Raw genomic sequence first — 22,160 nt, 5'->3', positions numbered from 1 at the left:
TGTCTCTGGGTCACATATTGTTGATTCTCATTTCAAATCTGTTCCTCATTATCATATTTGCTATGGTGATCTTTGATGTAACTATGGTAACTGTTTTGGGGGGCCAGAAACTGTGCCCATATTAAGACAGCGAACTTAAATGTTGTGTGTGTTCTGACTGCTGCCCACCTCTCCCCCTTCTCCTATTCCCTGAGACACAACAGTATTAGAGGTCATTGTAGAGTTATTAATTGGCCTAAGTGAAAGTGAGAGTTCCACACCTCTGTTTAAATCAAAAGCTAGAAATAATTAAGCTTAGTGAGGAAGTTATGTTGAAAGCTAAGATAGGCTGAAAGCTAGGCCTCTTGTGCCAAAGAAAAAGTTCTTGAAGGAAATTAAAAATGCTACTCAAGTGAGTATACAGTGATAAGAAGGTGAAACAGCTTTATTGCTGATATAGAGAAAGTTTTAGTGGTTTAGAAAGGACATCAAACCAGCACCCAAATTCCCATAAGCCAAAACCTGATCAGGAGCAAAGCCTTAACTCTCTTCAATTCTTTGAAGGCTGAGAGAGGTGAGGAAGATATTAAAGAAATGCTTGAGGTTAGCAGAGGTTGTGTCACGAGGTTTAAGGAAGAAGCCATCTCTCTAACATCAGCATGCAAGGTAAAGCAGCAAGTTCTGATGTAGAAGCTGCAGCAAGTGATTCAAGAGATCTAGCTTAGATAATTTATGAAGGTGGCTACAGTAAACAACAGATTTTGAATGTAGACAAAACAGATTTCTATGGGAAAAAGATGCCATCTAGGACTTTCACAGCTATAGAGAAGTCAATGCCTAGCTTCAAAGGACAGGCCAACTCTCTAGTTAGAGGCTAAAGCAGCTGGTGAATTTAAGTTGAAGCCAATGCTAGGGTGCTTAAGAATTATGTTAAATCTACTCTTCCTGTTCTTTATGAATGAAACAACAAAGCCTGGAGGGCAGCACATCTGTTTACAATATGGTTTACTGAAAATTTTAAACCCATTGTTGAGATCAGCTACTCAGAAAAAAAGATTTTCAAAATATCACTGCTCACTGGCAATGCACCTGGTCACCCAAGAGCTCTGACAGAAAAGCATTAATGAGCTGAATGTGGGTATTGCACATTTCAGCCCGTGGATCAAGAAGTAATTTTGACTCTCAAGTCTTAATATTAAAGAAATACATGTAATTAGGTTATAACTGCCCTTGATAGTGATTCCTCTGATAGCTCTGGCAAAGTCAAGTGAAAATCTTTTGGAAAGGATTCGCTATTCTAGATGCCAGTAAGAACATTCATGATTCATGGCAAGAAGTCAAATTACCAACATTACCAGGAGTTTGGAAGAAGTTGATTCCAACCCTCACGGATGCCTTGGAGGGTTCAAGACTTCAGTGGAAGAAGTCACTGCAGAGGTGGTGGAAATAGCAGGACAACTAGAATAAGGAGTGGAGCTAGAAGATGTGAGTGAATTGCTGCAAACTCAAGATAACGCTTGAATGCATGAGGAGTTGCTTCTTATGGAGGAGCAAAGAAAGTGGTTGTGTGAGATGGCTGACAACAAAGGATTTAGAATACTCCTTGAACTTGAGAAAGTAGTGACAGGGTCAGAGAGGACTGACCCAAGTTTTGAAAAAAGTTCTACTGTGGGTAAAATGCTATCAGAGTCCATTGACATGGCAAACTCCATTGTTGTCTTAAGAAATTGCCGCAGCCACCAACATGAAGGCAAGACTCTCCACCAGCAAAAAGATGAAGACCTGCTAAAAGCTTAGATGATGGTTAACTTTTTTTTTTTTTTTTTTTTGGTAAGGATGTATACTGGTTTTTAGACATGATGCTATTGCACTTAATAGACTATAGTGTAAACATTAACTTTTCTATGCACTGAGAAACCAAAACAATTCCTTTTGGTAGCCTTTTTGAGGTACCCACTCTACTGTAGTAGTCTGGAACAAAACCTGCAAGATCTCTAAGGTGTGCCTGCTGTGTACAGCATGGTGACTAGTCAGAAACACTGCATTATATAGTTGAAAGTTACCACAATATTTACACCTCTACCCCCCCCCCCCATATAAATAACGTGTGTGTGTGTGTTTAGTGAGAATATTTAAGATAAAATATTGTGGCATCATTTTGCAGTGTACACATATATCAAATAATCATGCTATAGACCTTAGAGTGTTATAGGTTATTCATATGTCAGTACAGCTGGGGGAAAACATGCCAAGATCCACTGTTGGCCTCCCAAGAACAGGAGCCATTGGGCACATGAGTATCCCCATGACACCTCAAGAAGTTGTAGCAGGTAGGGAGGCCAGGGTGGTGGAAAAGAAGAGAAGCACTACAAGAGACCAAAGGATTTCTGGACTCCCATGTCAGACTGACTCTCTAAAGACTGAAGATGTACAAAAGGCAAATGATCTACACCACATCCCAGAATGTGTGCTTGTCTGTGATACTCAGGGAGTATGACTCTGCTATCTTTGACCTGCAGGCTCTTTCAGACATTGCAGAACACGATGCAGACTTACACCATTTCTCTAGCTTTTTCATGGAGGTAAAACAAACGTGTAACCACTTGAGCCTACACTGCAGTAAACTATGTGGCAATCATAGTAAAATTAGATTAAGAATCATTAGTGCACTACGTTAGTTACGAGAAGTTAAGCCCCAGTGCGCAATATAAGGTTTGGTTGTTGTTTTTGTTTGTTTGTTTTTTTAAGGACATCTCCGGATTTTCTATTGTAAACATAGAGATGTAAATTTTTTCAAGAAAAACAATTCAGAGCTGAGTATTTCAGTGCTGGTATTTCGATTCTTTGGTAGTAAGGGACTCCAATGCTTACTATTTTTATGTTCTTCTTTCTAGAGTTACCTCCAAATTTAAGGCCACCTCATGTTCCAAAATAGCTGCTGGAGTGCCAGTGCTTAGCCACAAGACCAGAGGAAGGTAATTAGGAGGTAAAGGGGCAAATCTCCCAGCAGAGTCAACTTTTTTTTTTTAAAGATTGTATTTATTTATTTGACAGAGAGAGACACAGCAAGAGAGGGAACACAGCAGGAGGAGTGGGAGAGGAAGAAGCAGGCCTCCGGCCGAGCAGGAAGCCCAATGTGGGGCTCGATCCCAGGACCCCAGGATCATGACCTGAGCCGAAGGCAGACGCCTAATGCCTGAGCCATCCAGGTGCCCCCAGAGTCAACTTTTTGAAAAGCCAGGTAATGTTCCATACTACCCTTCCCTAATAATAACCAGAATTTATTTAAATGGTTATATGTCACTAGCTTGCAGGCTGGTAGATGTGGGCTTTCTCAGCTTGCCAGACTGCTACTTAAAATAAAACTGGAATTCTGATACTAAGAAAAAGGGAGAGATTATATTAGGCAAACAACTAGAAGTCTCAACTCCACAACCTGTGGAAAACTGTATACAATTAAGAGTAGAAAGTACCCATCATTCATTTCACTGTGTAAAGGAGAGGGTGATGGTCACTTGAGTATGCTTTATCTGTACAATTCTGGAAAATGCTGGGTTAGAAAAGTGTGGGTATAATTTTTCCTTCCTCTATGCTGCACATGCAAGTGTGTTTACATGCTCCTTCTTAGGGGAGTTTTCTCATAAATGGATAAATTGGTCCTAAAGGAACAAGAGTCCTACCACTGTGTGGACTGCTTGGGTTTTCTCCTTCAACCTTAACTACAATCTTTTTCAATGCTGTCAGTCCACACAGGTGTTGCTGTGCAGCCTCCTGGATTCTTAAGGGAATGAAGGTAAGGGGTGTGCTATTTTAAGATCCCTAATTTTCCCCCTGTCCTCTTATTCTCAAGCCATTAGCTCATTCATTAAACATCTATCGAGAACCCATTATATCTGGCCTTCTGCTAGTAATAAGAAAAACCATGATAAAAAATAGATCTTTCCCATCAGTGTCCTTCCGACATCATTGCAAAGATGTCAAGTGGGCATGTCGAGCACATTCTCCTAAGTGCTCAAGGGGAGAGAGGCACAAAGGAGGAACAACCAAGCATATCTTGAGGAGGAAGAGAAGAGGTATTGCTGGATGTGGGGAGAATATAGTTCAGAAGCTTTCTAGACTGTCTTCCAGGCAGAGCCCAGCACTGGAAAGGACTGGGATGAGTGAAGCCACCAGCACATAGTTTGAGAAGGACAGATTGTATAAGATGTGACAGTAGAAACTGCTAATGAAGATTTTCTCACCTCTCAGACAACACAGAGATCAAGAGGCATAACCATTGCCCCCCCACCCCCATCTCTATCTACCTTTATTTCTTACCCTGGTATCTCAGCTTCCCACACCCGATATAATTGTTGACTGTCCCTCCACAATTTCCTTTGAAGTCCATCGCCTCCTTCCATCCCACAGGGGCGGTTATGCAAGTCTCTTAACTGCTTTCTAGTCTTGGCCCCCAGCCCACCTCTCCTGCCCTCCAGAGTCTATCCTCTACCCAGCCAAAGGAGTGACTTACCTGATTATACAATACAGACACTTCTGGAGATCCTATAGCTTCCATGAAAAAGCTCAAATTCCTTATCACAGTATAGATGGTTCTTAATATCTCTGTCCACTTTCTCAGCCCCTGTGTTGCTAGGGACACACACCAACACGGTGAAATACTGGCCATGTCTCACAGCACAGAGACCGTGCCAGGGAATTGATTATGTGCTGGCTGGGAGGGACACACATCGGAACTCACCCCTTCAGCCACACCAAACTGCAAAGGGGGCTGGAGCATATGAGGAAGAGAAAGACAGTTTGGCTGAGCAGCAAGAAATCTGCCTTACAAATCTTTTTCAGCATTGTCCTTTTACTTTTTACGCTATAAATTATCTTTGCTCCTATTTCATAATCATAACTGTTTTTGAAAATACTAATTTAGTAATATTAAATTCTAATTTCTGGATTTGTTTTTAATTTGAAAAATTTTAAAAAAGATTTTATTTATTTATTTGACAGAGACCACAAGTAGGCACAGAGATAGGCAGAGAGAGTCGGGGAAAGCAGGCTCCCCACTGAGCAGAGAGCCCAATGCGGGGCTCGATTCCAGGACCCGGAGATCATGACCTGAGCCAAAGGCAGAGGTTTAACCCACTGAGCCACTCAGGTACTCTTAATTTTAATTTTTAAAAATTCATTTCCATTAGGGTCATTTGTGCTTAATGTTCATTTGAGCCTTACTGTCTTGTGCTAGGGGTTTTCCTTTAATAATTATTCTTAACATCTGCTTACTATGTATCAGGTATCATAAGCATTTACATATATCTGTCATTTATTTAAAACACCTTTCTAAGGTAGGTCCTATTAACAGATGAGGAAACTGAGGCACAAAGTGCTAATTTACTTGTTCAAGATCACACAGCTAGTTCACGAGTTTTGAATCCTGACATTCTGAGCTGCAAATCTGAGGGTATACTACTTTTCACATGTATAATGCATTTTGGATATCTGTTCCTGGTTAAAAATAAGCATTATGTTGATTAATTTAGGTAGTCTGTAGAGGTTTCTTCTGCTTTTGTGTAGTGAGCTCAAACCACAATAATTTTTAGTGTGCTCTACTGTGACATTTCTCCTTTTCCATTCTCCATGCAGTTTCCTCAGAGTTCATGGAAAAAGAGAAGCCCTCTGATGGGAGCCACTGTACAATTCTACAGAATACTGGTAACGGATCACAAAATCAAGAAGAGAATTGTTAGAAGTTATCGTATATTAAAAAAAAAAAATCCGCTCAGGTTATGCCCTCAGGGTTGTGAAATGGAGCACCGTGCTGGGCATGGAGCTTGCTTAAGGTTCTCTCTCTCCCTCCCTCAAAAAAAAGGTGTCAATATGTGGCTTCATTTTAGGGTGGACATTAAATATGTACACAGATTTAATGAAGCTACTTGTAATTATTGTCTGCGTAACCTATATTATGGTCAAAGTTCTAAACAGTATGTCTATAGTCTTAAGCTAACAAAATGAATTTAGGCCCAATTATAAGATTTTCTATATCCCTAAATTCCTGTGATAAGTTTAGATCTGTAAAAAACTCTGAAAATAAATACTCCATCCTTGCCTATGCTTGGTGAGACTCTGAGACACATTTTCTCTTTGGTGTTCTAGAAAATACTCAGCTCATTTTTTTTTTTAAAGATTTTATTTATTAAGTAGGCAGAGAGACAGGCAGAGAGAGAGGGGAAGCAGGCTCGCTGTCGAGCAGACAGCCCAATGCGGGGCTCGATCCCAGGACCCTGAGATCATGACCTGAGCTGAAGGCAGAGGCTTAAGAGCCACCCAGGTGCCCCTCAGCTCATTTTTTAAGGACAATTTTAGCCCTCCTGTCCTTTACAGCAAATAAGAAAAATAGTAATTAGTTATTGTCTAACCATTAGAATAAGCACAATAGGGACAGGAAGCTGTTCAACACTGTGTCCTCATTTTCTGACATACAGCTGACACTCAAATATTTTTGACAGGCTCTGCTTCACCTTTTCAGTGTCCAGGTGAGTGGCAGTACCAGGTGGGCGAGGCTCTTAGTTCTCACAGACTGCGTGGCCGAATGTGGTTTTGATCATTAGTGCTCATGGCTCTGCCTTTAATCAGCAGTGCTGAACACGGGCCCCAGGTCCTTGCCAGAGAGTAGGCCTTTGAACGGTCTGCTGCTGACCTTTATTGAAAGCTCTTGACAGAAATATTGAAGGACGAGTGTTTAAAGGACCTGTGGTCAATGCATTCCTGACTGCGACCCTTTCATGGATTGAAAGCTCTGAAGTCATTCCCTAGAAAAATACACTTAAAGAAACATACAGAAAATGGTGTCTATAATACTACTCTCTGAAGCACATATTTGACCCTAGAAAGTCCAGCCCTTGATGACAAATAGGCTTCAGTTTTGTCAGTTCTAATAAATGCGTAGTGATAGCCAAGAGCACTTGTTTCAAAAACCTCAGCCCACTTGGGTCTTAGCAGAAAAGACTTGGATGACCTAGCTGTGCACACACGATGTGTGGTGAGGCAAGCACTGGGGCCAGTAATGAACTATGCTTGTGGTGGCCTTTTTCTGGCAACAAAAGGATATGGGCAGCAAGCTGTGGATGTTGTCCACAGGCTTTCCCATTTCTCCAGCAAACTGCTTCCACTGAGTTGGATTTGGGCGTTATGCCCTCATCATATATTAAAGGGGAATAAAACCCCTCAAAACTAAAGTTTCCTGTGAGGCCCTGCTTAAAACTAAACTTTTGTTGTCAGCATGTCATAAAAACATACTGGCCACTATACGTCAGATAAGAAGTCCTTGTCAAACTGAGGTGTCAGGAAAATCTTTGATTCACTGGAGAATGCTATCTTTCACGACCATGAATATAGACCAGTGACATAATAGTTCCTTTTTGCTTCAGCTTTTAGAAATATCAGCCCAGTGTCAGTCATCATCCATGGGCCTAAATTCAGCAACAATAATAGTATTTTTTACTGATCTATCTAGATCTATCCATCTCTCTCCGTGGATCTAACTATCCTTATAGGCCACTTCAAATCATTGGTGGAACAAAAGAGGATATTGAAAAATAAACAGCACTCCTCTTTTAGCTTCAGATCATTAATTTTACAGTGTTCAGACCAAAGAATAGTAAACACATGTGATTAATAGATTATTATATCCCTCTAAGTAACAAGTATACAGTTAGGGTCTTCTTTCTGTCTCCTGTTCCCTCCAGTATGACTGAAGTTTTTTTTCTAGAGACAGACTCTAGTGCGAGGCCCTGACATTTTTCTTTCTTTTTTTAATAATGCATGTGCCTGACTTTAGTTGCCAAGGAATCAAAGATGGCAATCTCCAATTATTACGTGGTCAGCCACAGAGATAGAGCCAGGCCACCTCACCCCGTTGAGGCTCCTTTGTGGAGAGATCTTGACTTCAATAACTGACCCTTTGGGCACTTGCCTTTCTCTTCCCATGTTTGTAAAATCCCCCACTAAAGAGTGAGCCCATGAAACACGAGGCCCCCACTTTCCACCCCAGTAAAAGCAGAACCTCTAGCCCGTGCATGCTTTCACTCTAATTTCCAAGTCTTGTAAGTAATAAACCTCTGTTTTCCCAAAGTGTCCTGATGATTGTTGCCAAAGGGCATCTTGCAATCATAAGAACCAGAAGGGCCAGTCCAACTACAAGACTAGTTATCGATAGGCCGAGATTTGCACAAAACAATGGATGTAGCAGTCAGCAGGATTGCGGGTTGCTCTTGAAATTAACTAAGGGGAATGCCCTTTACCTGTAATTTGCTTACCTGCTGCCTAACTCAGGGTAACCCCCTATGGGGGGTTTGCTGGGGGTCTGTGGCACTGCTATGTACTCTGATGTATTGCCCCTGCAATATGTGACCTGCAGTATCCAACCCAAAGAATCATGATATGATCATGAACAGTTTCCCCCAAGCAGTGTGATCAAGGTCATATGGTCTGACGAGATATATTGACTAACATGAGAAAGGGTCTACCCCACCTTAAGGCCAAAGAGAGCTAAGAAGGACAGATTGGATTGCAAGCCCATTATTGCAGTAAGAAACCAATGACACCACCAGAGGGAAAGCACAACAGAGGCCATGGTTTCTGGGTCACCACTTCACTCACTGCTGTCACTCTTCATCCCTTGATCCAATAGAATATTAGGGGTCCAATTACCAGTGTCCTAAGTTAGAAAAATTGATGGAGAACTATAAATGTTGTGGACATCTAATCCTAAGGATCCTGAGGAGGTCTAGCAGCTGCTCAGTAAATGCAAAGCCTCAGGGATGCTTCCTGGGTATTTTTCAATGTCAGGCACACCAGCATGCTAAGACCCTGCCATTAAACTCTAGCGGCCCAGTGGCTTTCTCATTACTGGCAGAGGCAGAGCCCAATCCCAGAGGGGTTCTCCTGGGACCTGGGAAAGAAAAGCAGCTACCTGTGAAGAGGCCTCGTAGTGATGTCATCTAAAAGTTTCCAGTAACAACACCCCAGATTAAGGTAAGAACAAAAACTGAAAGTAAACATATCCTAACTGAAATTCAACCATTTCTTAAAGATAATATACAACAGGCAGGAGAGAGGGGAACTAAATGGCTCCTGTCAGTTTTCTTTTTTGATTAAAAGGGCTCTGGATTCTTATTCACAGCTGCCAAAATGGGTCAACTGGTTGGTAGGTGTCTCCAAAGACTCTGAAATCTGTAACTTTCTTAAAGATCCATCTAGGCAAATGCTCATTTCCTTCTATCACAGTGATCATGGCTAAGGCTCCCAGTGGGTAGAAAACATTAAGACGAGGCTCCTCTCCTCCTGTGCAAAACTGGCAGAATTCAAAGAGTTTATCATTTCCCAGACCACAGTGACCCCCCAAGGCCACATCATCATTTCCAATCCAGAAGAGGCCCTATTGGACCTTGAGTTCAGAGAATTATTCTTTACAGAGCACACCACCTAATTACAAGACCGCACAACCACATTTTAACTGGGGCTGCCAAAACTCTCCGAAAAGCACTCAAACTCCTAAGAGAAAACCTGCACTCTTCTCTGCCCCTTGAAGATGTAAGTCTTACCATGTCTTTGAAATGTAAATGCCCAGGAGGTCTCTAAAATGACGCCCACACTGTCCTAAGAGGGAGGGAGAGAGGAAGGAAGAGAAGGAAAGAAAGGAAAAGAAAGATACAAGCTGCAAAAAAGACTCTTTTGCCCAGACTCTTGATCACTGTCTCCTTAAGATTACTTCCAGGGACAAATACAAATGGTAAAAGTCTTCTCTACAAATAGAGAAAGAGGTTAGCCACATGAACAGGTAAGTTTAACTTATTCCAGAAAAACAGTTGGAGTCCAACTGTTCTTTTGTAAACTAGTGAGCTGGACATTATTGTATCCGTCTCATGGCTAAACATTTTATGTTATTTTTTTAAAAGATTTTATTTATTTATTTATTTGACAGACAGAGATCACAAGTAGGCAGAGAGGCAGGCAGAGAGGGGGTGGGGGAGCAGGCTTCCCTGCTGAGCAGAGAGCCAGATGCGGGACTTGATCCCAGGACCCTGGGATCATGACCTGAGCCGAAGGCAGTGGCTTAACCACTGAACCACCCAGGCACCCCATGGCTAAACATTTTAAAAAGCCATAACTATAAGATCTCTGTATGCATCTGCCTGTGTGTTCATGCATTGTAGATGTATGGTATTTTTCTACCTCTGAATGATATTACCAAAATTATATTGTAAAAGAGCTCTATTTAATTGGCTTTAAGAAAACTAAGTACATCTGTAAATTTAGTATTCATAAAAATTCTCAAAAATAAAATGAAAACAATGCAAATGAATTTCAGAGTCTTATGATCTGGGAAAACATTTGGTAGCAAAGCTAATTTAAGGTTGTGGGTTTGATTATAACAGACATGTTTTCAAAATTATCAGTATTAAATATAAGGCAGATTAGTAACTATATGGGTTTACTAGTTGAATTCATGTTATCTCTGCTGCAAAATGGGTCAGGCAAATTTAGAATAATGGTATACTTTTTTAATGTCTCAAAGTTTTTTTGTAATCTGAAGCCTTAAAGCTAAGTTTGTTAAGTTAAATGATGAGTTAAATTTACTGAATATCGAGATCATTTCCAAGTAAGATAGAATAATGAACATTAATTACTGTACATAGGTTTATTTACTTTTGGTGTTTTATTCTACTTTTAGAGAAGCTAAAGATAAAATTTGGGTCTGTTAGCACATGTTCCATGCTTTATTGAAAGACTGAATTCTAGAAATACGTGCTTTCTTATAGTACAAAATATTTCTCGGTTTGCCAACTCACAGAACACTAATGTAAAAAGTTCATAATTCTGTATTTCGTAGTTAAGCTTCCTAAGAATTAAGAATTCTAATTAATGTAAGTGGTTAAGGGAAACTTTGCTGTATGCAAGCAAAGTAAGGTATATATTTTTGGTAAAAGATGGTCTGAGGAATGGACATGTATTCTTCCTGAGGGAAAAGTAATATTGTGTTACAGTGAGGCAAGGAAAGAGGGAAAACACAGAACAAAATCTGAATGTAAAAAAGAAAACTGTTGAAGATTTATGGAAAAGGAATCTTTGCGAAGGAATTTTATGTGTGGTCAGGACTGGCTAAGAGTGGAATAAATTTGATTAAGTAAATTAGTTTTAATACTGAAAGTACATTGATGCAAATATGAAATTAGGTTTTTTTCTTTGTTAAAAGGACAAAGTTTTCTTGAATTATTGGTCTGCTCTTGATAAGAGATTATAAAGGTTTTTTTTTTAATCTCTAAAAATTATCTGCCTAAAAAAAAAAAAGGATTCTGTGATGCTGTGTTTTATCAAAATAATTTGCTTTGTTTGATCATGTCTTTGATTACTAAAATAACCCCAGTCTTCTTGATATTGAAAGACTTGAGTTTAGCATAGAAGTATGTAACCTTCATTATTTGCCTGTGAAGTCCGTGTCACTTTGGTTAAACAGATAACAAAGTATTGTTTCATAGTGATCTATGATTCTATTTAACGGTTTTAAAACCTTTTTGGTATTTTGACAAACTTCCCCAAATTCCAAATGAAGTATTTTAGATCTGGGGATCAGGAGACCTTTAGGATATTCCAGAGGGTTCCTGGATCATCTTGAAAGACTTGTTAGACCTTAAGCTTATTTGGTATGTATGTCAAATTATATGGGAAGCATCATCAAACAGGAGATGCCAAACTTTGTTAGATTACATGTATCTGGATATAGGGTATTAAAATATTCTAGGAACTCTATGAAACTCCTAGCAACCTAATATGTCCCTGTATGTTACCACTTGTAATTAGTATCTTAAAATTAATAATCCAATTAAAAAACTGGCAAAAGACATGGACCAGACAGTTCTCCAAAGAAGACATACAGATGGCCAACACCACTGATCATCAGGGAAATTCAAATCAAAACTACAATGAGATATCACCTCACACCTGTCTGAATGGTTATAATGAACAACATAAGAATAAACAATTCTGTTACACTGAAAAGAAATAAAAAAAATAAAATAAAATAAAGGAAACAACAAGTGTTAAGATATGAAGAAAGGGAAAACCTGCTGCTCCATTGGAAAACATTTTGGGGGCTCCTCAAAAAGTTAAACAATGGACATGCCCTTCATCCAACAATTATACTACCAGCTATTTACCCAAAGGATACAAAAATGCTAGATTTGAAAGAGCACAAGCACCCCAATGTTTATGGCAGCATTACCAAGAATAACCAAATTATAGAAACAGTCCAAATGTCCAATGGTGAATGGATAAAGTGTGTATGTGTGTGTGTGTGTGTGTGTATGTATATCCACCCACAATACAATATTATTCAGTCATTAAAAAAAAAAAAGACATTTGCAATGACTTGGCTGGAGCTAGAGAGTATAATGCTAAGCAGAATAAGTCAGAGAAAGACAAATACCATATGATCTCACTCACATGTGGAATTGAAGAAACCAAACAAACCAAGGAACAGAGTCTTAACTATAGAGAACAAACTAATGGTTACCAGAGAGGGTGATAGGTGAACTAGGTGATGGGGAGTAAGGAGGACACTTGTGATGAGCTCCGGGTCATGTACAGAAGTGTTGAATCGCTCTATTGTACACCTGAAACTAATATCATACAGTGTGTGAACTGGAATTTAAACAAAAACTTTAAAAAAATGTTGTATGTCACAGAAATAACAAAACTTCCTTTGATCAACTGGATTGTAATGGCCTCTGTTCTGACCTTTAACCATGCCATTTTCAAGTTTTTTAATCATTTACAGACAGCTATTTTTTGACTCAGATTCTTTTACAGAAGAGTTCTGCAAAAATCTATCATCTTTAAGGAGATTCTTGAAAAAGACCCTAGAATACAGGTTTCTGATAACTTTAGGATCATAAAACTGAACTGGGAAAAAAATTCCAAAAGTAATGGAAAAACTGAATTCAAGCAGCACAAGAATCAGTTACATGGGACTGAATAAATGGAGGAGGAAGATTATAATTTTTATGCCTTTTTATACCTTTTTTTCTCATTCTTTAATATTTTGTTTTCCAGATATAAGGAAAATAGGCTAACTCTCATAGTAATTTGGTAAACTATACCTTTCCAAGCAGAATTAAAACTTATCTTTTCCGCTTACCTGATCTCTCCAGAATTCAGAAACAGTATTTTTATTTTTATGGCAATTTATTTAAGTCCAATAAGAATCAGTTGTCCTTTAAACAGGACAGAAGTGGAAAGATGGGTACCATCCACAAAGGCTTTGACCTTGGTCTTATCTCACAGAGACATACATAGACTCAGGTATAACCACACGACTTCAGGACTAAGATTGAATTGCTAGAAGCCAGCCCTGACACTGGGGAAGTACTGACCTGACACCTTGCTTACCGGGTTTCCAGCAGCTTTACCCATTAAGTAAAGAAGGGTCTTTCCTGGCAGGTGCAGGAACCTCAGGATATTTTGGGGACCTCAAAAAGAGAGGAATTGAGCCAAGTCTATAGGTATTTCAGGCAAGTCTGATACAAGTTCAATCTGAGATTCCTTATGAAAATACCAGCAAAGCAGATTATAAATTCTGTACGGTCAATGGCAAGGTTTAAAAGAACATGTGACCACCAAGCTGGCCCTACAAGAAATATTAAGGGTGGGGGTTCTGTAAAAGGAGAAAGAACCCGAGAGTGACATAGAACATAAATTTACAGAGACAATCTATAGAAACAACGACTTCACAGGCAATGTGATGTCAATAAAAGCTTATCTTTCAATAATCACTCTCAACATGTAAATGCTCCCTTAAAATAGCACAGGGTTGCAGACTGGATAAAATGAAAGTACCTGTCCATATGCTGTCTACAAGAGACACATTTTGAGCCTAATACATCCAGACTGAAAGTGAGGAGATGGAGAAGCATCTTTCATGCCAATGGGCCTCAAAAGAAAGCTGGGGTAGCAATTCTCATATTGGATAAATTAGATTTTATGCTAAGGACTGGAGTCAGAGATACAGAAGGACACTACATTATTCTTAAATGGTCTATCCACCAAGAAGATCTAATAATTGTAAATATTTATGCCCTCAAAATGGGAGCAGCCAACTACATAAGCCAAATGTTAATCAAAGTAAAGAGTCATAGTGATAAGAATACATTAATTGTAGGAGATCTTAACATGCCATTCTCAGCAATAGATCATCTAAGCAGAAAATCAACAAAGAAACAATAGCTTTGAGTGACACATTGGACCAGATGGACCTCATAGATATATACACAACATTCCACCCTAAAACAACAGAATACTCATTCTGAACATGGAACTTTCTCCAGAATAGACCATATACTGGGTCACAAATCAGGGCTCAACTGATACCCAAAGATTGAGATTATTCCCTCATATTCTCAGACCACAGTGTCTTGAAACTGGAACTCAAGCACAAGAAAAACTTTGGAAGGAATTCAAACACCTGGAAGTAAAGACCATCCTGCTCAAGAATGTTTAGATCAAAGGAAATCAAGAAGAACTTAAACAATTCATGGAAACCAATGAGAATGAAGACACACCGGTCCAAAACCTATGGGATACAGCCAAGGTGGGCCTAAGGGGGATATACGTATCCATCCAAGCCTCACTCAAAACAATTGAAAAATCCCGAATACACCAACTCTCTTTACACCTTAAAAAACCGGAAAATCAACAAGTTAAGCCAACCCCATGCACAAGAAGGGAAATAAGATTAGAGCAGAGATCAATGAGTTAGAAACTAGAGATATAATAGAACATATCAACAAAATTAGAAGCTGGTTCTCTGAAAAAAATTAAGATTGATAAACCACTGGCCAAACTAATCCAAGAGAAAAGAGAGAGAACACAAAAAAGTTATGAATGAGGGGCGCCTGGGTGGCTCAGAGGGTTAAGTCTCTGCCTTTGGCTCAGGTCATGATCTCAAGTCCTGGGATCAAGCCCCACATCCAGCTCTCTGCTCAGCAGGGAGCCTACTTCCCCCTCTCTCTGCCTGCCTCTTTGCGTACTTGTGATCTCTCTCTCTGTCAAATGGGTAAATAAACTCTAAAAAAAAAAAAAAAAAAAAAAAAAAAAAAGTTATGAATGAAAGGGGAGAGATCATGACTAACACCAAGGAGATAGAAACAATCATCAGAAATTATTATTAACAGTTATATGCCAATAAGTTAAGCAACCTAGATGAAATGGATGCATTCCTGGAAACCTATATACTTCCAAGTCTGCAACAGGAAAAAATTGACAACCTGAATAGACCAATATCCAGTAAAACAAGAGTCCAGGACAGATTCCCTGGGGAACTCTATGAAACATTCAAAGAAGAAATAATACCTATTCTCCTGAAGCGGTTTCAAAAATAGAAACAGAACAAAAGCTTCCAGACTCTTTCTATGAAGCCAGCTACCTTGATCCCCAAACCAGGCAAAGACCCCATCAAAAGGGAGGATTTCAGACCATTATTCCTGATGAATATGGATGCCATGATTCTTAACAAGATCCTAGCTAATAGGATCCAACAATACATTAAAAAGATTATCCACCATGACCAGGTGGGATTTATCCCTGGGATGCAAGTGTGGTTCAACATTTGCAAATCAATCAACGTGATAGAACAAATCAATAAAAGAAGAGAGAAGAACCACATGGTCCTCTCAATTGATGCAGAAAAAGCATTTGACAAAATACAGCATCATTTCTGATTAAAACTCTTCAAAGTATACGGATAGAGGGAACTTTCCTCAACTTCATAACATCTATCTATGAAAAACCCACAATGAATATCATTCTCAATGGGGAAAAGCTGAGAGCCTTCCCCCTGAGATCAGGAACATGAAAAGGATGCCCACTCTTGCAATTGGTTCAACATAGTACTAGAAGACCTAGCAATAGCAATCAGACAACAAAAAGAAATAAAGGTATTCAAATTGGTAAAGAAGAAGTCAAACCCTCTTTCTTCATAGGTGACATGATACTTTATGTGGAAAACCCAAAAGACTCCACCCTGAAATTACTAGAATTCATATAACAATTCAGTAATGTGGCAGGATACAAAGTCAATGCATAGAAATCAGTTGCTTTCTTATATACTAACAAAGAAACTATAGAAAGGGAAATTAGAGAATCGATTCCATTTACTATAGCACCAAGGACCATAAGATACCTGCGAATAAACCTAACCAAAGAGGTAAAGGATCTGTACTTGAGGAACTACAGAACACTCATGAAAGAAATTGGAGAAGACACAAAAAGTGCTCATAGATCAGAAGAATAAACATTGTTAAAATGTCTATACTGTCCAGAGCAATCTATACTTTCAATGCCATCCTGATCAAAACTCCACTGGCATTTTTCAAAGTGTGGAACAAACCTAAAATATCTATGGAACCAGAAAAGACCCTGAATTGCAAAGGAAATGTTGAAAAAGATAAACAAAGCTGGGGGCATCACGTTGTCTGATTTCAAGCTTTATTACAAAGCTGTCATAACCAAGACAGCATGGTACTGGCACAAAAACAGACACATAGACCAGTGGAAGTGTAGAGAGCCCAGAAATGGGGCCAGAACTCTATGGTCAAATTATCCTTGACAAAACAGAACAAATATCCAGTGGAAAAAAGTCTCTTCAATAAATGATGCTGGGGAAATTGGACATCTATATATAGAAGAATGAGGCTTGACCATTCTCTTATACCATACACAGAGATAAACTTAAAATGGATAAAAGACCTGAACATGAGGGGGAATCCATCAAAATCCTAGAGGAGAACATAGGCAGTAAAGTCTTCGACATTGGCCACAGCAACTTCTTTCAAGACATGTCTCCAAAGGCAAAAGAAACAAAAGTGAAAATGAATTGGGACTTCATCAAGATAAAAAGCTTCTGCACAGCAAAGGAAACAGTCAACAAAACAAAGAGGCAACCCACAGACTGGGAAAAGATATTCGCAAATGACATATAGACAAAGGGTTAATATCCAAGATCAATAAAGATCTCCTTAAACTCAACACCCAAAAAACAGATAATCACATCAAAAAATGGGCAGAAGACATGAACAGACACTTCTCCAAAGAAGACATACAAATGGCTAACAGACATGTGAAAAAATCTTCATCATCATTAGCCATCAGGGAGATTTAAGTCAAAACCACACTGAAATAACACCTTACATCAGTTAGAATGGCCAAAATCAACAAGACAGGAAACAACAAGTGTTGGAGAGGATGTGGAGGAAGGGGAACCCTCTTATACTGTTGGTGGGAATGCAAGTTGGTGCAGCCACTTTGGAAAACAGTGTGGAGATTCCTCAAAAAATTAAAAATAGAGCTACTCTATGGCCCTGCAATTGCACTACTGGGTATTTACCTCAAAGATACAGATGTAGTGAAAAGAAGAGCCATCTGTACCCCATTGTTTATAGCAGCAATGGCCACAGTCGCCAAACTGTGGAAAGAGCCAAGATGCCCTTCAACAGATGAATGGATAAAAGATGTGGTCCATATGTGCAATGGAATATTACTCAGCCATCAGAAAGGATGAATACCCAACTTCTATATCAACATGGATGGGAATGGAGGAGATTATGCTAAGCAAAATAAGTCAAGCAGAGAAAGTCAATTATTATATGGTTTCACTTATTTGTGGAACATAAAGAATAACATGGAGGACATTGGAAAGGAAAAGTGCATTGGGGGAAATTGGTGGGTGGAGAGAGATGAACCACAAGAGATTCTGGACTCTTGAGAATCAAATGAGGGTTTTAGAGGGGAAGGAAGTGGGGGGTTGGGTGAACCTGGTGGTGGGCATTAAGGAGGGGGGCACATATTGCATGGAGCATGGGGCATGGTACATAAACAATGAATCTTGGAACACTGAAAAAATTTAAAATATAATAATACAAAATAAATAATTCTGTATGGTCAGCTGCTATGCTTACTGTGCTAATGTAAACAATTAGGTCAAGTTCATTGAACCTAGACTAAATTTGCACACAAATTAGTTTTACTGTGGTTATCTTTGACAGAAATAGGGGTAACTGTAGAGAGGAAAAATTGTGTTTCAGGAGAAATAATTACACACATGTGTATATTAGATTCCAGTGCTCTTAACTGTCTGAGGTTTTATTTTCTACCTGTAAACTGGACTGGATGGTGCATTCTACTAGTTTCCTCCAATATTTGGCTACAACTCTCTAAACATTTCCAATTTCCTCCCACTTCTGACTTGCAACATTAAGAACTAAAACTACCCTTTTCCCAAAGCCATGTAAAGGGGGAGAACATGCTACAGACATCAGAGAAATCACCCTAACTCATATACAGATGGTCTTCATGCCTGTTGCTGGGCAGACCCTCAGGAAGATCACCAGAGACTTTCAAACTGCAAATCAACAGATTCTATCAGAATGCCGCCATCTGTCCTCCATCTGAAGATGCTTTCAGCCTGAAGTCTCAAAATTTCGACTGGTGGCTTTCAGAACTCAGAAACTGGGATTATAATCTGCTACAATCATTACTCTTTGCTTTTTGTTCCACAGAAATGTCTCTTATTAAATGCATGATGCAAATACTTGTTCCACATAGGCATAACTTTGGAAGTCTCCTGAAATGAAACACAACCTTTCCCTGAACTGACCTATTCTGAGGACAAAGAAACTGTTTTAGATAGGTGAGGATCTACCAAGTCAGGACAGAATCCTATCTACCTACACCAGACATCCCAGGATGTTAAAATATTTCACAGTATTACCCAAACTTTGGCCCAGATTCCTAGGGCCTCCAAAGTCACTGTCTTCATTTCATTGTGGGACCCTTCAAGGTTGGGACAATAGCTACTGAGTGGATTTCAGACTACTGCTTATGTAATTATTATAGGATTTGTTCCTATAATCCTACTTTGATCTATCCTTACTTTCTGAGTTACAACATGCCCTACCCCTGACTTTGAGTTTATCAACTACCTAGGCACTACAGGGTAGATTGTATTATAAAGCCCTGACAATTCTTCTTTCTTTCTTTCTTCCCTTATGCAAGTGCCTGATTTAAAGCTTTAATTACTACAGCATCCACTTCAAAGATGATGATCTCCAATAAGCACACATCAGCCAAAGGGCTAGATAGAGCCAGGCTGCCTCGCCTCACTGACGCTCCTCTGTTTTAGAGATTTTGGTTGATTTGATAACTGATCTTGTCTCGTGCTTTAAGTTCACCAATGAAGAGTGAGCCCCTAAAACTGTAGGCCCCGCCCCTCGGCCCCAATAAAAGCAGAACCCCCACCTTCTGCATGTTCTCCCTTTATCTGCAAACCTGTAGCCGCAGGTATGCTGTGTAATTGCCAGGTCTTTTAAGTAATGAACCTCTATTTTTTTTTTTTTTTAAAGATTTCATTCATTTATTTGACAGAGAGAAATCACAAGTAGTTGGAGAGGCAGAGAGAGAGAGAGGGGGAAGCAGGCTCCCTGCTGAGCAGAGAGCCCGATGCGGGACTCGATCCCAGGACCCTGAGATCATGACCTGAGCCGAAGGCAGCGGCTTAACCCACTGAGCCACCCAGGCACCCGAACCTCTATTTTTTAATAGTTTCCTGATGGTTTCACTGAAGGACACCGTGCAATCATAGTAGGAACCACAAGGGCTGGTCCAACCACATTTGTTACTGACAGGCTGAAACCAGCACTTTAAGACTTTAATTTTATAAATGCTTAAATATATACACAGAACATAATTTTTTTTTTTTAAAGAAAACCAGTGTAAATTTACAGTGGTTTTCAGATTTTGTTTCTTCTTAATAGAAACAAATCACTGGTTCAAATAACTTCTCCAAAACAAGAGTCACAGGTCTACAAGGATGGCTGGCAACGATCTGGCTTTCTTGGAGTCTTCAATCTTTGCCCGAGCCCCCTCGACTGATATTTAAGTGTGCAATGATTCCCATCTCAAAGATATATGAGACAGAGGTGGATGGAGGAACAGGTTACACAGAAACTTCTCTGTAGTTCTCTTGGAGAAGCTTCTGTGTGAAGAATCTGAGATGAGCACATGTGTGAGGAAATATAGCCAGAGTTCATACTTAAAGATGACCTGTGAGCTGACGTGTGGCATTCTCCATGGAGAAGGCCTCAAGTGTTACACCAGTCTTTATGCCCAGTGTGGAGCTTGAATACACAACCCCGAGATCAAGAGTTACATGCTCTAACAACTAAGCCAGCCAGTGCCCCTACAGCAATCTTCACAATACTTTTTTTCAGAGTTTCTTACACCCACCAAACTCTATTGCTCAAATTTGTCTTAAATGCATTCATTCCAAAATATTTAAAATGTTTACTGAATTAGGGAAATTGCTTCTTCAGCTCTGGGTATAATGATAGGTTAAGTAGGCCTTTGTGTGCTGTTTCTACCTGCAGAATCAGCGTGGTTGGGACGAGGCAGGCAAATGCAGATTCAGTTCTGGTCAGTCACTTACTATTAGTGTGATCTTTAGGAAGTTTTGCAAATTCTATTTTCTCATACACTAAATAAAGATAAACACCGTATCCAACTGCCAGAATCATTTTGTGGATTCAGTGCCCTATCTTCTATATCATGCCCAGGGAGTGTACTAAATGCTCAGTAAGTATTTCCTCCCTTCATCTTCCCAGCCCCTCATCACTCCAGGAATATTTACAGATGATGAAAAAGAGCTAACAATTTTCAGTTTGAATCTCATCCAAAAATCACATTTTGGTAGTTAAACTAAAAATGGCCATATAATATAGGCAAATGAATGAGCCACATGCTCTGAAAAGAGAATTAAAAGAAGGCCTGTGTGTGCAGCAAACCTGAAAATATGTTACATATCATCCACCACATCCTTTCCCAGCTTCTCTTTCTCTTCCTCTAGGTAGGCAGTAGGTTCAAGAGCATGAACAAAGGTACTAACTTAGGGGCATGAGTTGTGCCCATCTTCTTCACTGATCTATCCCAAGTACGTAACCCAGGATGCTCATAGGAGTTAATGATGTTTAATAAATATTTGATAAATATAACTGAATAGTGAGAAAGAAGATAGGAAGATTCTGGAATTGAATATTGTTTTCCCTGGGGTCCAAGGACAAAAATAATTATTTCTACCAAGCAACAGAAGATAGTCTTTAATTTTCCAGACACCTATAGGCTGCTTCTGCAACCCCAGTGTAACCAGAGGTTATAGATCAAGCCAGGAGTGGCCTTGCAGAAACTGTTCTCTCCTCAGTTAGGAGGACTCTTGTACTCTCGTGAACCAGCTTGGAGTTAAGTATAAGGCACGGTGTCTGAGGCATCACCAAAGCAGATCTTCTACATTGTAAACACAGGTGCTCAGGGGAACTGAGTTGCTTGTACTGAGTATTTGCTCCGCTGATTGGTGAAACACTCTACACTTTTGCACAGGTTCACAGGTCTATTTATATGCAGATTTTTCTGAATAAATGTATTGGAATTTTTTTCAGGTTTGTGACAATTTGAAAAAGAACAAAAACAAAGCCCTGCAGATGAACTGTATAGCCTAGAAATATAAAAAAAGATTGAGAAAAAGGTATGTCACGAATGCATAAAATATAAAAAGTTAGAATTTATCAAAACTTATAAACATACAGACCCTATATGGTACCATCTGCAGTCAAGAGAGATGGAATCGAATGTAAAAATGCAGTAGTAAGTTAGTAAGTAACTGCCTAAAATTAACGTAGTCCATACTGTACTACTATAACAATTTCGTGGCCCCTTCCAGTTGCCTTTGTGAGCTCTAGTGCTGTGAGTATCTGCTTAAAACACCGTAGGGCGCTAATCCTCTCCAGAGGAGCAGTTAGTCTGGCTAGTAAATTAAGTATCACAGTAAAAAGGGATGTCTCCTGGTTCTCATGTATTGTTCATCACATTTAGTGTAATACCAAAAACCTTGAATAACCACACAGGACTCCTATGAGATGCCACTAGTGATGCCGGAAGTGCTCCCAGGAAGCGCAGAGAAATCCTGACATTACAAGAAAAACTTGAGTAGTTTGATAAGTACTCTAGATCAAGGTCTGCAGCTGTGGTTGCCCTCCAGTCTTTCTTTAAAGACTGATTTATCTTAGAAAGTCCACAGGGGAGAAAATGTGTGCATG

At 39.5% G+C, this 22,160-nt stretch overlaps 1 protein-coding gene and 1 long non-coding RNA gene across 8 annotated transcripts in view; one reads left to right on the top strand and one right to left on the bottom strand.

Annotated features, from left to right (window-relative positions):
* LOC132023498 (uncharacterized) overlaps positions 1-6,006 on the top strand; it is a 331,116-nt gene extending 325,110 nt beyond the window's left edge. For all 4 annotated transcript variants that reach the window (XR_009405969.1, XR_009405971.1, XR_009405970.1 and 1 more), the window contains 5 exons: positions 2,874-2,954; positions 3,034-3,220; positions 3,724-3,772; positions 4,978-5,125; positions 5,611-6,006. This is a non-coding gene — a long non-coding RNA (uncharacterized LOC132023498). The remainder of the gene's footprint in view (positions 1-2,873; positions 2,955-3,033; positions 3,221-3,723; positions 3,773-4,977; positions 5,126-5,610) is intronic.
* DLGAP1 (DLG associated protein 1) overlaps positions 1-22,160 on the bottom strand; it is an 869,387-nt gene that overhangs the window by 447,645 nt on the left and 399,582 nt on the right. The window lies entirely within an intron of this gene.

The sequence above is a fragment of the Mustela nigripes genome, chromosome 8, assembly GCF_022355385.1.
Source record: "Mustela nigripes isolate SB6536 chromosome 8, MUSNIG.SB6536, whole genome shotgun sequence".
Lineage (NCBI taxonomy): Eukaryota > Metazoa > Chordata > Mammalia > Carnivora > Mustelidae > Mustela > Mustela nigripes.
This window is presented reverse-complemented; position numbering and strand designations above follow the sequence as displayed.